Source organism: Mastomys coucha, unplaced genomic scaffold, assembly GCF_008632895.1.
Source record: "Mastomys coucha isolate ucsf_1 unplaced genomic scaffold, UCSF_Mcou_1 pScaffold6, whole genome shotgun sequence".
NCBI classification, from domain to species: domain Eukaryota; kingdom Metazoa; phylum Chordata; class Mammalia; order Rodentia; family Muridae; genus Mastomys; species Mastomys coucha.
The window spans coordinates 123,487,086-123,498,569 of record NW_022196912.1 but is presented as its reverse complement, the minus strand read 5'-3'; the positions used below and the strand labels follow the sequence as shown (position 1 = coordinate 123,498,569).

At 49.7% G+C, this 11,484-nt stretch overlaps 1 long non-coding RNA gene across 2 annotated transcripts; it reads right to left on the bottom strand.

The window, feature by feature from the left end:
* Positions 1–5,573: 5,573 nt before the first annotated feature.
* Positions 5,574–11,233, bottom strand: LOC116079913. Of its 2 annotated transcripts, XR_004114209.1 has the most exons (3): positions 10,876–11,233; positions 6,782–6,933; positions 5,574–5,986 (listed from the first exon to the last, which is right to left on the bottom strand). It is a non-coding gene; the product is annotated as an uncharacterized LOC116079913 (long non-coding RNA). The 2 variants fall into 2 exon arrangements; XR_004114208.1 differs by lacking the exon at positions 10,876–11,233 and having other exon boundaries at positions 6,782–10,841.
* Positions 11,234–11,484: the final 251 nt, after the last annotated feature.

Genomic DNA, 11,484 nt, shown 5'->3' with positions numbered 1-11,484 from the left:
GTAAAGTGAATAAGTAAAAAAATTAATTAATTGAGTGATTAATTAATTAAAAATGTCCACCAACTCCGTTGAACAGGCTGTGTCCTGAAGGAGCGAATATTCAGCCAAGATTTAATTATTTATATAAAAGTATCTATCTCATTGATATGCACCTTTGCCATAATATTTAATGAATTGGCAAAATATGTATGTTAAAGCTTTTTTTTTTAACTTTATGATTTATCTGTATACGATGGCACATACCTTTAACTCCACCATTCAAAAGGTGGAGACAGGGGTAGCTCTGTGAGTTGGAGTCCAGCCTGGTATATTGTGAGTTCTGGACCAGCCTGAGCTGTATCCTGAGACCTTGTCTCAATGAATTTCTGATTTGAGTATCTGCTTTGTATAACTGTCCCTGGTGAGATGGAACATTTTCAGGTGAAGGCTGAGGATGGGGCTCAGTGAGTAAAGTGTTTGCTGTACAGCGTGAGGGCCTGAGTTCAAATCCCAGTGTCTACATAAAAGCTAGGCAAGGCTGCACACACCGGAAGCTACAGTGCTGACAGAGGAGGACTGCTAGGGCCTGCTGGCCAGCCCACATGACTAAAGTCAGGGAACAAGGCAACAGAGTGACAAAGCAGACACCTGACCTCCTCAGGTTTCTACATGGACATGCATGGGCAACACACATGCATGCACATATAATATATGTGTGTGTATATATGTGTATATGTGCATGTTTATATGCATATATGTGTGTATGTATATATATATATGTGTTTGTATGTATATATATATGTGTGTGCATGTGTAAATATGTATATGTAAATATGCATATAAACATATATGTATGCATATAAGTACATGTATATGTATATAAATATACGTATATGTGCATGCTGTGCACACATAGGCCCAGCGAGAGGAAAGTGATTAATCCCCTGAAACAGATACTGAGGGGTGGGCCGCACCATCTTTGCCCCAAGCCCAGGGAAACAGCAGCCTGAAAGGCCGGTCATGCCCCCACTGTGGAATGAGGGCCACCTTGGTGGTTAGGCCCTGGGGACCCCATGTCTCTTAACCTGAGATCTCTCACTCCCCACCTGGGGTTCTGTTAACAATCCTCTTCCATAAGAAAGTGTCCAGTGGCTACACTCTGATCCTAGCTCTTTTCCAGGTATAATATTGCTGGTGTCTGCACCAGGCATAGGAGAAGCCGGAAAGCTAAGAGACCTAGGGGGATGATGGAGCATCTGCTGCTCACTGGACGCCACACCCAACATGGTCTCAGGTCCCAAGAACCCAGGTCATTCGACAAAGGCCACATTCAAGGATTCAAGGGACTGCCCAAAGGTCACACAGCGGTTATATGGGAAAGCTGGGTTGGGTGTTCAGATGTGCCAGAGTGTGTGCCACCTTTGAAGAGTCCCATCTTGGGTTTAGAGCCCAGTTCGGGTCAACTAGACTGGCTGGTATCAATACTTTACCCCTCAATCCCTTCCCAAGCCCTGGGAGGACACTGGCTACTAGAATGTAAACATTCTTTGTGTGGGGTAACCCCACTGCTATATTAGGCAGTGTCTAATCCCTCACTCTGTGATCCACTCACAGGGTGGCTGCTCTGGCACCCATCACAGCAGGGGGATGGCCAGTTGAACATCCTCAGAGGAGGGTAGGGCCGTTTGTGCCCTGGGAGCAAAAGAACATGGGCATCAGGAAACCCAGATGCTAGACAAAGAGATAAGAGACAAACTGTCTGTGTGAACAGGGCCTCATTGCCATGAGGTCAATGTGGGGTCAGCCTCGTTAGCCAGGAAGGGAAAATGAGAGTGACCTTTGGCTCAGAAGCCACATGCAAAATGACCCAGAGACAGCAGCCCAGAGTATCATCTGTTATAGTATCCGAAGGAGCTAGTGAAAGCCATGATTTGTAAAGAGCTATCTGTCTGTCTGTCTGTCTATCTATCTATCTATCCATCCATATCCATCCATCCATCCATCCATCCATCCATTCATCTATCATCTATATCTATCATCTATATTTATCCACCTGTCTGTCTTATCTATCTATTATCTATCATCTATGTATTTATTTATCTATCATACCCATATCTATCTACCTATCTATCTATCTATCTATCTATCTATCTATCTATCTATCTATCTATCTATCATCTATATCTATTATGTATGTTTATTTACCTACCTGTTGTGTCTGTCTGATCTATTATGTATCCATCATCTATATTTATCTGTCTTTCTGTCTGTCTGTCTGATTTATCATTTATCTATCTACTTTTTCCAGCAAGGGTTTCATGTAACACCAGCTGGCCTTGAGCTGGCTCAGCAACCAAAGATGAATCTGGCCTTTCTTTCTCTAGCTTTCAGGGTTCTGGAATTCTCTGTGTTAGCCACACTTCCATTTTATACGGATTGAACCAGAGCTAAGGATTGAACCCAGAGCTGCGTGCATGTCAGGCGAGCACTCTACCCACTGAGCCACATCCCTAACCCCTTCACTTGAACCCTGTCCCTTTCTTCTAGCTCAGTTTCTTACACAGCACACACTTGTCTCCATTTTTAGAGCTCCTTTCCGTTCTTGTCATCAGAGGCTCTGCTTACATTCTAGGCCCCTCAGGACCTTCCAGCCTCCTCTAGGGTTCCCCCAGAAATCCTGGTCTGCAGGTGCACACCAGCCCTTTTAAGAAAAATCATGGCTTTGGGGGTTGAACTCAGAGTATTGGGAAGCACTGGGCAGATGTTCTACCACTGGGCCATCTTTCTATCTGCCTGGGAGGGTCTCTTGATGGCCCTGGTCTAACACTGGAGGAAACTCTGCTCCTCTGGAACTCACCAAGGAGGTGTACTTGGAACTCAGATGCTGATTGGAAAATAGTGTCTTTTCTGTTTGAGGGTTTCTGTCAGTTGCTAGGGGTACTTTGGAAGGGCATCTTGGGAAGATGGTTTGGGAGTGCACAGTCCCTGGATTTAGCCAAGTGACTATGTCCATGAGGAGTCAAGGGACAGTGGTGTCTGATTCTGCACTGAGGGGAAGAATTAACAGTCATAACAGTCTGTGAATTAACCTGACAGAGGCTATCCTAAGCTCAGTGAGAGATTTGGGTGGAACTGCCAAGTCAGAAAGAGCTTTGGAGGGAGCCACAACCCAATGATGAGAACCTTAAAGGGAGCCCCAGCTCAAGAAGAGCCTTGGAGGAAGCCCTCAAGTCAAAGAAAGCCTACAGCACTGCCAAAACTTCCCCTTCTTTATCCTGTTTAGGAGGAGGATGGAGTTGACCCTAATGTGCACCTAAGGAAACTGAGGCTGAGACGAGAAATTCTAGTAGAGGGTAACACAGACAGGATCTGAAACAGAGCCCTGGAGTCTAGAAGTCAGGCTTTGCTTACTTATCTATTCATTTATTTTTAAAGGTGCATTTTTATTTTGTTTATTTGTTTTTTTTATTTATGTCCTTCTGCTGCTGGATTTATTTTTATTTTATGTGGGTCCTGGGAATCAAACCTGGGTCTTCTGAAATAAGGCATGGGTATAACCACTGAGCCTTCTACCCAGCCTCAGATACCATTTTCTTATCTAATTGAGCAAGTGTGTGTTTGTGCACTTGTGTGCACATGGAGGTCAGAGATCGACATGAGGTGTTGATCCATCATCCTCTGCTTCCCATGATCTTCATTTTGCGTTTGTTTATTTATCTTGTGTACATGCATGTCAAGGCATATGGAGGAGGTCAGAGGACGACGTGCTGAAATCAGTTCTCTGCTTCTACCATGTTCTGTTTCAAGAATCAAACTCTGGCTTAGACACAGGCATTTATAATTTTCTTTTCTTTCTTTCTTTCTTCCTTTTTTTTTTTTGGTTATTTTTATTTATTTACATTTCAAATGTTACCCTCCTTCCCAATTTTCCCTCTGGAACCCTCCATTCTATTCCCCCTCCCTCTGCTTCTATGAGGGTGCTCACCCACCCACTCCCACCTCACTTCCCTAGTATTTCCCTACACTGGGGCATCGAGTCTCCACAGGACCAAAGGCCTCCCCTCCCAGTGATGCCAGATAAGGCCATTCTCTTCTACATATTCAGCTGGAGCCATGAGTCCCTCCATGTGTAGTCTTTGGTTGGTGGCTTAGTCCCTGGGAGCTGGGAGAGTCGGGGAGGGGAGAGGAGTCTAGTTGGTTGATTTTGTTGTTCTCCCCTAACTCCTTCATTGGGGTCCCCATGCTCAGTCTGATGCTTGGCTGTGAGCATCTGGATCTGTATTGGTCAGGCTCTGGCAGAGCCTCTCAGGGGACAGCCATACCAGGCTCCTGTCAGCAAGCACTTTAATGGTCCTCTGCTCTATTTTATTTAGTGTGTGTGTGTGTGTGTGTGTGTGTGTGTGTGTGAGACATTTCTCTCACACAACCTGGAGCTTCTTGATTTGGCTAAGCTGGCTGGCCAGTGAGGCCAGAGAGCTCTCTGTCTTTGCTTCCCAGCATGCTGGGGTCATAGACTATACAGATCCATACTACTGGGACTGCCTTTTACATGGGTACCGGGGCTCTGTGCTTAGGTCCTTATGCTTGCATGGAAAGTACCTTACTGGTTGAGCTACATCCCACCCTACCCCATGTGGGTTGGAAAGCCTACCTCTGCCTGTCAAGTGCAAGATCATTTTTGAATGGTTTTTCAAAGGCTCGCTTTGTTTCGACCTAAGGGACTCTGGGGAAGGGGTTGGAAGTCTTAAGGGGATGTGGGTAGCTGGAGGTGTCAAGGTTCTCTTTGCTGGTCTGATTAGCTGTAACCAAAGCCACTTTACAGGAGCGACAGGAGACAGGCTACCTCCCAAGCCTCAGTTTCCTCCTGCGTCACAAGCAGCCATCTATGAGAAGTGCCACCAGGGGGCTGCAGAGGGACGCTAGAGGGGCAGGTGCCCCCACCTAAACCCTTTCAGCAAGCCGGGGGCTGCCTGCCTGCCGGCCTTTGTCTTGACAGCAGGAAGAAGGGGGGATGGAGTCCAGGTCCCCCTCCTCCTGCCCAGCTAGCAGAGATGAGGTGGCTGTGTGGGTGGGCGGGCAGAGGCTCTGGGGAAAACAGTGAGTCACTGCCGGCCAGAGCCTGAGCGGAGCGTGTCCCTCCCGGCTGGAGAGAGCGGTGGCGGCAGGTTTCATGGGTAATTATGTAATTTATGAGTCTCCTGCTCCGGGCTCTGTCTGAGTCAACCCTGCTGAGTCGTGACCAAGCTGAGGCCCGGCAATGAAAGGCGCGTGGGCACAGGCTGTATCCCAGGATCTGGCCTCTGCCCTAGGGGGTTCAGCTTGTGCAGATGGAGATGGAAAGGGGTGGGGCTCATGAGACCCCAGAAGGATAGAATAGGGTATCTTTTCATGTTCCTGGTGGTTGAATCAGATGATGGGGGCTCGTAATGGGGGGCCAGGAATCCAGGTGTAAACCCCTGCTTCAGTATGTTGCTTTCAGCAAAGGGCTTTCAGGACAGAGGCCAGAGACACCCCAGGAGGTTCCTCTTGAAGGAGACCAGACCATGCTGTTAACCCCCATGCCCCTAACAAAAGTCCCTCCGAATACAAGCATATTTGCATTTTATGATATATGTTTATTATTCAAAGGGCTATACACACTGAGACTTTGAAAGCCACAAGCAGAAATCTCTCCTGCCCCTCCCTGCTCAGACCCTGGGTCTGCCTATCCACCCCCACCCACCTCAGGTTCCTAAGCAAGGGCTGCTCAGATGTGAAATGCAAGGCTTGGGGTGGGAGTTGAGGCATGGGTGAGAAGCAGGGGCTACAGGTTGGGGACTCAGAGGTGGATGGCACAGGGTGCCGTGGAGGGGGAGGGGAAGTGGTACTGCATCCCACTGGGTCGAGGATAGTCCTTTCAGGTGGGCTGTGGGGAGCATCTTCTGGGGCCAAACATCTTTGTTGTCGCTTTGTTGTCCCATAAGCAGGAGATCCAGGGAGGAAAAGGCAACAAAAGGTAGAGCAGCTGCTGTGAGAGAGAAGCAAAGAGACATTAGAGGGAGCCCTGAGTTTCTCTGCATCACCCCCAAAACCTATAATCCCTGAACTACCTGTGTCCCTCTCAGTAAGTGGCCCTGGCATACCTTCTAGCACAGTCCCTCCATCTGCAAGGAGCCACCCACCGCCCAGGACAGAAAACAGAGGAAGACCCCAGGCTTCATGTGCCAAGCCCATTTCCCCTTGCCCCTGCCAGCATTCTCAGCCCCAACTGGCTCATCCCACCAAGCACCTCCCCCCCCCTTCTATTTTTCCTGGCTAAAACCCTCCACAGACACCACCACACCCGGAAAGAGATAAATAAATAAAAGAAAAACAATCTCAACTGTGAAAAGCAGTCCAAATCAGAATTCTTTTCCGGCCTGAGTTAATTACACTTTAAACTGGCATGTTTACTGGTGGGGATTTTGAGTTAACAGAGACGCACCCCCCCCCCAACTGTTTGTACAGTAAACTTTGCAGGCTGGCGGCTCCCCCAGGCCTTGGCAGCCCCACTGCTCTGGCTATCCTGCCTGCCAAGGGGAGTGGAGCAGAACCATGTATTTTTAAGTGTTAGAGAAAACGAAGCTGTCGCAGATGGCAGGATTGGGGCGGTGTGTGTGTGTGTGTGTGTGTGTGTGTGTGTGTGCAGGGCTGGGACGTGTGCCTTCAACCCCGTTCTGTGCATCTTCTACACAACTTCTGGACCCCTCGTGCCCTGGGAAAACCTCATCCCTGCTCCAAGCTATAAAGGAACTAAGTCTAAATCCTGAGGGTACACACTCACCTGGGCCACTGATGGCTTCAGGTCAGGCCTCAGGACCTGTTAATAGCCACAGCTCTCCCATGCAATGTCCCAACCTAGGACTGGCAGCTGGCATGGAGTGTAGGCAGGGTTCCTGAACATCCCCTCCGGAGGACCAATTCAGCACCACCTGCCTAAAAATGAAAAGACAAATCCAGAAAGTGTTCATAGTGTCTCCACTATACCAAACCTAGGCAAGCGCGGGGACACATGGCAACACGTTATCAAGGCCCCTCCACAGCTGCGTTGGTAAAAGATCACATGACGAACATCCGAGGACAAGTGAGATCGTGTGTTGGGCTGGAGCAAGAAGGCTTCCTGGAGGGGGCAGGGCCTGGGGCAGCCTGCCCTCCCTCGGGGTCCCTCGCACTCACAGTCCTGCCACCTTCTTGGGAGGCTGCTGTTCTGTGATCCGCTAGCTGCCCTCCACATCAAAGGGATAATGAGAAAATGATGGACGAGCCTCCATCAGGCCCCATGTCCCAGCCCTTAAGCCTGTCCTTGCCCATGACAAATGACCCCACCACCTCCACAGGGTCTTTTCAGAGGACCCAGCTGTGGCGTTGGTAACACTGCTAGAGATTTATGTTGCCTTCCCTGGATGTTTCTTCTTGTCCCTGTTTCTTAATTTCCTCAAAAAGGGTGTGCTTTTATTTGTTCATTCCACAAACAGTCTCTGAGCATCCCCACGGCCATCCATTCCTCATCCCCTTGGTGCTGGTGCCTAAGCCCATTTGATGCAAGGAAGACAGCTTTCTTCTGAGCATCTACTGTGAGCAGCTCAAGGGGTAAACAGGCTGCCACGGCCCTTCAAGCCTTGACAAAGAAACTTTACGAAATCACTCTATCTCTAGGACTGCCCTAGCCCACCCAGCACACGAGCCGGGAGGGTGTGCAGCTCACCAGCCATTGAGCAGGTGCATCAGGCTCACACTGCACACACACGCACAGGTTTGTGATGGAGCAGGCAGCCCCTCCTCAGGAAAAGCATCTCAGTTAACTTAGGTAAACTCAAAGGGAAAAGCAACAATCCTGACAGTCCTGCCAAGCAGTGCCTTGGGGAGAGCGAGCCTGCCTCACTGTACAGAGAGAACGTGGAGAGCAAGTCAGTGAACTGTCTGTCACCTATGGCACATGGGGTCTTCTCTGGAGAGACATAAGCCAGCACAAGCAAAGGTGTTAAGGACATACAGCCTGGAGTCCTGTCTCTAGCTGTGTGATCCTGGGAAGACGACTCAACTTCTTTGAGCAAGACTTCCCTCACCCTCCACACATGCTTACTGGGGACAGCCAGTACACACACACACACACACACACACACACACACACACACACACACACAAACACACACACACACATACCATCTCCTTGAAAATAGTAAAGGAACAGACCATTGGCTTAGTCTAAACACATCCCAAGGAACTATGGAATAGGCTAACTGGCACAGAGAAATAGTCTGTGTTCTGTGACCTTGGCACACTGGGTTGACACACTATCTTGGAGCTGGTGAATTCTCTGACCTCTGAAGGTCCCCCCCACCAGGCTTTCCTCCTGCCTGCCTGAGGGACAGATATTTTCACTTGACTCACTGGATGAGAAAAGTCTTTTATTTGCCTTTTCTTCTCCTCAAGTAAATCTAGTAATTTTGCTTTTAATAAAAGTCTGCACCAAGTAGGAGGGCTCATCCTCTAGGGTCTCCAATGAATTTGGAGTGTGTGTGTCGGTGATTGCTTGGCACCCCAGCTGACATTCCATCTTGTACATAATACTCCCTTGGTGGGTGAGGTACCTGGGGCTTTCCCCATGAGTGGTGAAGAGACTAGGGGTAGCCTATCTGTGCATGCTGTGGTGTGGCTGCGCTTACATTGGAGCAATTAAATGGAGAGATCGGCAGCCTTCTTGCACGCGTTTAATATATTCCAAAGATGTGTCATTAACAGCAATTTCCATCTCCAAATGTTCCCATTTACTTAGGTCCATGCATAAAATATTAGCCCTGACAGCAGCTCAGGCCTGCTGCACAAGGGCCGCCAAGGGGCCTCTGGCTCACTGCCACAGACATTCATGGAGTGGAGGGTGGGGGTTGTGCTCAGCTGAACTTGAAGCCTAGCATGAGACCCCAGCTACAGAAGGAAAGAAAAGCCCACAGACCTAGCTGACGGGTCTCTGCCCTACTGCAGCAAGTCTCAGAACTCAGTGACATGCTGGGGCAGGAGGCCTCTAACAAATGCAAAGGCTGTTCGAACCCAGCTTCCATATTTATGGAATCAGCCACCACATCTTATGAAATTCCTGCTTCATGCTCACCACTTTCCTGGGGATTAACCTAATATGGTTTCTGCCTTTGGGGACTCTATTAGTCAATCAGCACACTCCATTATTCTGTCACTATAGACCTGGCCTGGATCCTAAGGCTTAGAATACAGCAGAGGATAAGTCAAGCAAGTAAGACGGGAGGGAGGGAAGGGAAGAAAGAAGGTAAGGAGGGAGGGAGGGAAGGGAGAGGGAAGGAGAGGGAGGGAAAAAGGTGCAAAGGAAAGGTCCCCCTCTGTCTTGGGAAATCTTATAGCCTTTTTGGGGGGGTGGGGTGGGGGTCAGGGAGAGGTTGGGAACATGTAGGCAGTATTAGGCAATTTGGGATAGCAGGCACCTGGGGAGCCATAGCTAACAAGCAGTGTGAGGGTGTATCACAAAGAAAGGAGCTGGATTGTGGTGTCAGCTGCCTGCAGTGTCACTCAGGGAACACTATCTCCCTTGGAGTCCTGAACTCTGTGAAAGGGAGTACATGCTAAGGGCCAAGGAAGAGGGCTGGGCTTCGGGGGAGATAGCAACCAGGACCAGTGGCGCAGGTAGACCATCCTGAACCAGAGGAAGAACTCTTAAGCCATGGTGCGCAGCCACTATCTCTGTTGGAAGAGCATTTTGCTGCTGAGGAAGGCCCAGAAGAGGAGAAAAAGCATGCATGGTAGAATTGCCAGGGTGAGGGGAGCAGGGATGAAGCACCGGGAGCAAGCCTAATCAGAAAGAAAGCTTTGCCACCCCGGGGAGCCTTACTAAATACCAAAAATCTACAGTCTGTCTTTCAAAGGCTCCAACTGGGCATGATCAGCTACTTTCTGGGGTCCCTGAGTCTCCAGGTCAAGCCGCTATGGTCAGATGGAGCCAGAGTATAAAGTTGGAGAAAACATGAAGAAGTACAGGCTAACCCCTGCTGGGACCCCTGTGCGCAAGATGCAGGGACAGAGCTTGGGCATCACTGCCTCATAGACTCAGGAGGACATTCTGTGCTGTTTCCAACAGGGTGGCCCTGAGGACATGACAGGCTAAGGGATGGTCTCACACACAGACTGGAGAGCCAACCAACACAAAGGCTTCTGTTGCTGGCATCAACGTCTCAAAGTAGAAATGGTCTAGGGTAGGATGTGGCACAGGAAAGAAGCAGGCCGTGGGATAGCCGTCGGCTAGAAAGCAAATGTCCCAGAGACAAAAAGTACTTCAGGTACCACCAGCCCGGACTCCATGTAGGATGCTTCTTCCTACACTTCCCAACCCCCACCTCAGGAGATGTGATGCTTTGGGCCACAATGACCCAGCTTGACCATCAGCTGTGTCCAGTGGGTCAGCAAAGTATGTCCCTCCTCTGATGCCCAGGCTCATAGGAAGAGCCAGTGACAAAGAGAGGTGACCATGCATTGTACTGGCATTAAGAATAGAAACCCATCATGGGCAGTCTCACCTCAGATACTAGGAACTGCATGGGTAACCAACTGGCCTGGCTCTTCCCTAAGTATTATTCTAGCCCTTCAAACCCTCACGATATTGAGAAGCACCCATGGGACAGGCCAGCATGTGGCCCTCCGTGGAATGCCTGAGACAGGGACAGACACCCACTGGTGTGGCGGGCAACAGGCATGGAAAGTGGACAGATTCCTGTCATCCATTGCACATTGGGCCAATGCTTCCTGGCCCAGCCTACAAGATTGGTGTGATTCCCGAAGCTCCTCAGGATGGAGGTGGAGCTGAGGTTCAGTGAAGAGGGGTGACAAGTGTCATACAGAGTCCATGCATTTACCTACCGGGCAGCAATGTGACACCTGGTATGTACTGCCGAGTGACCGGAGTGGCAGGTGGTATTGAAAACAGGCCATCTGTGTTATATTCGTCATTAATAAAGCGAACTCATCACAGACAACCTCTTCTCAAGTACCCAGTGTTGACCGCAGCAACCTTGGAGCTGGAATCACCGCCTGAAGCTGTCCTGGGGGGAAGGAAAGGGAGGGGTTGCATAGAAATGGTGAGAAGGGTTGACAAAGGCAGCACACAGCCTGTCCCACCCAGCCCAGTTCCCCGCTGAGGCATGAGGCAGCAACCTAGAAGCACCATGCTGCCCCCACCCCCACGGGGGCTGCAACTCCAAGAGCTTCTCCAAGCTGAGCGTTGATACTGAGAAAAGATCAACCATGTATTATTCGAAGTCAGCCAAGCGAATATAACACGGTCGATCTCCCTTCAAGTACCAGCAGAAGTGTTGAGCTGAGGCAGTGACATCCTGGGCGTGGGCTGCAGCGGGCACCGACGGCTAGTGGACCAGGTGAAGTACATTAGAAACAATTACTTTCCAGCTGGTCGACCATCCGTCCCATACCCCAGAGCAGAGACGAGTCCATGTTCTTCCCTGAGGTGGG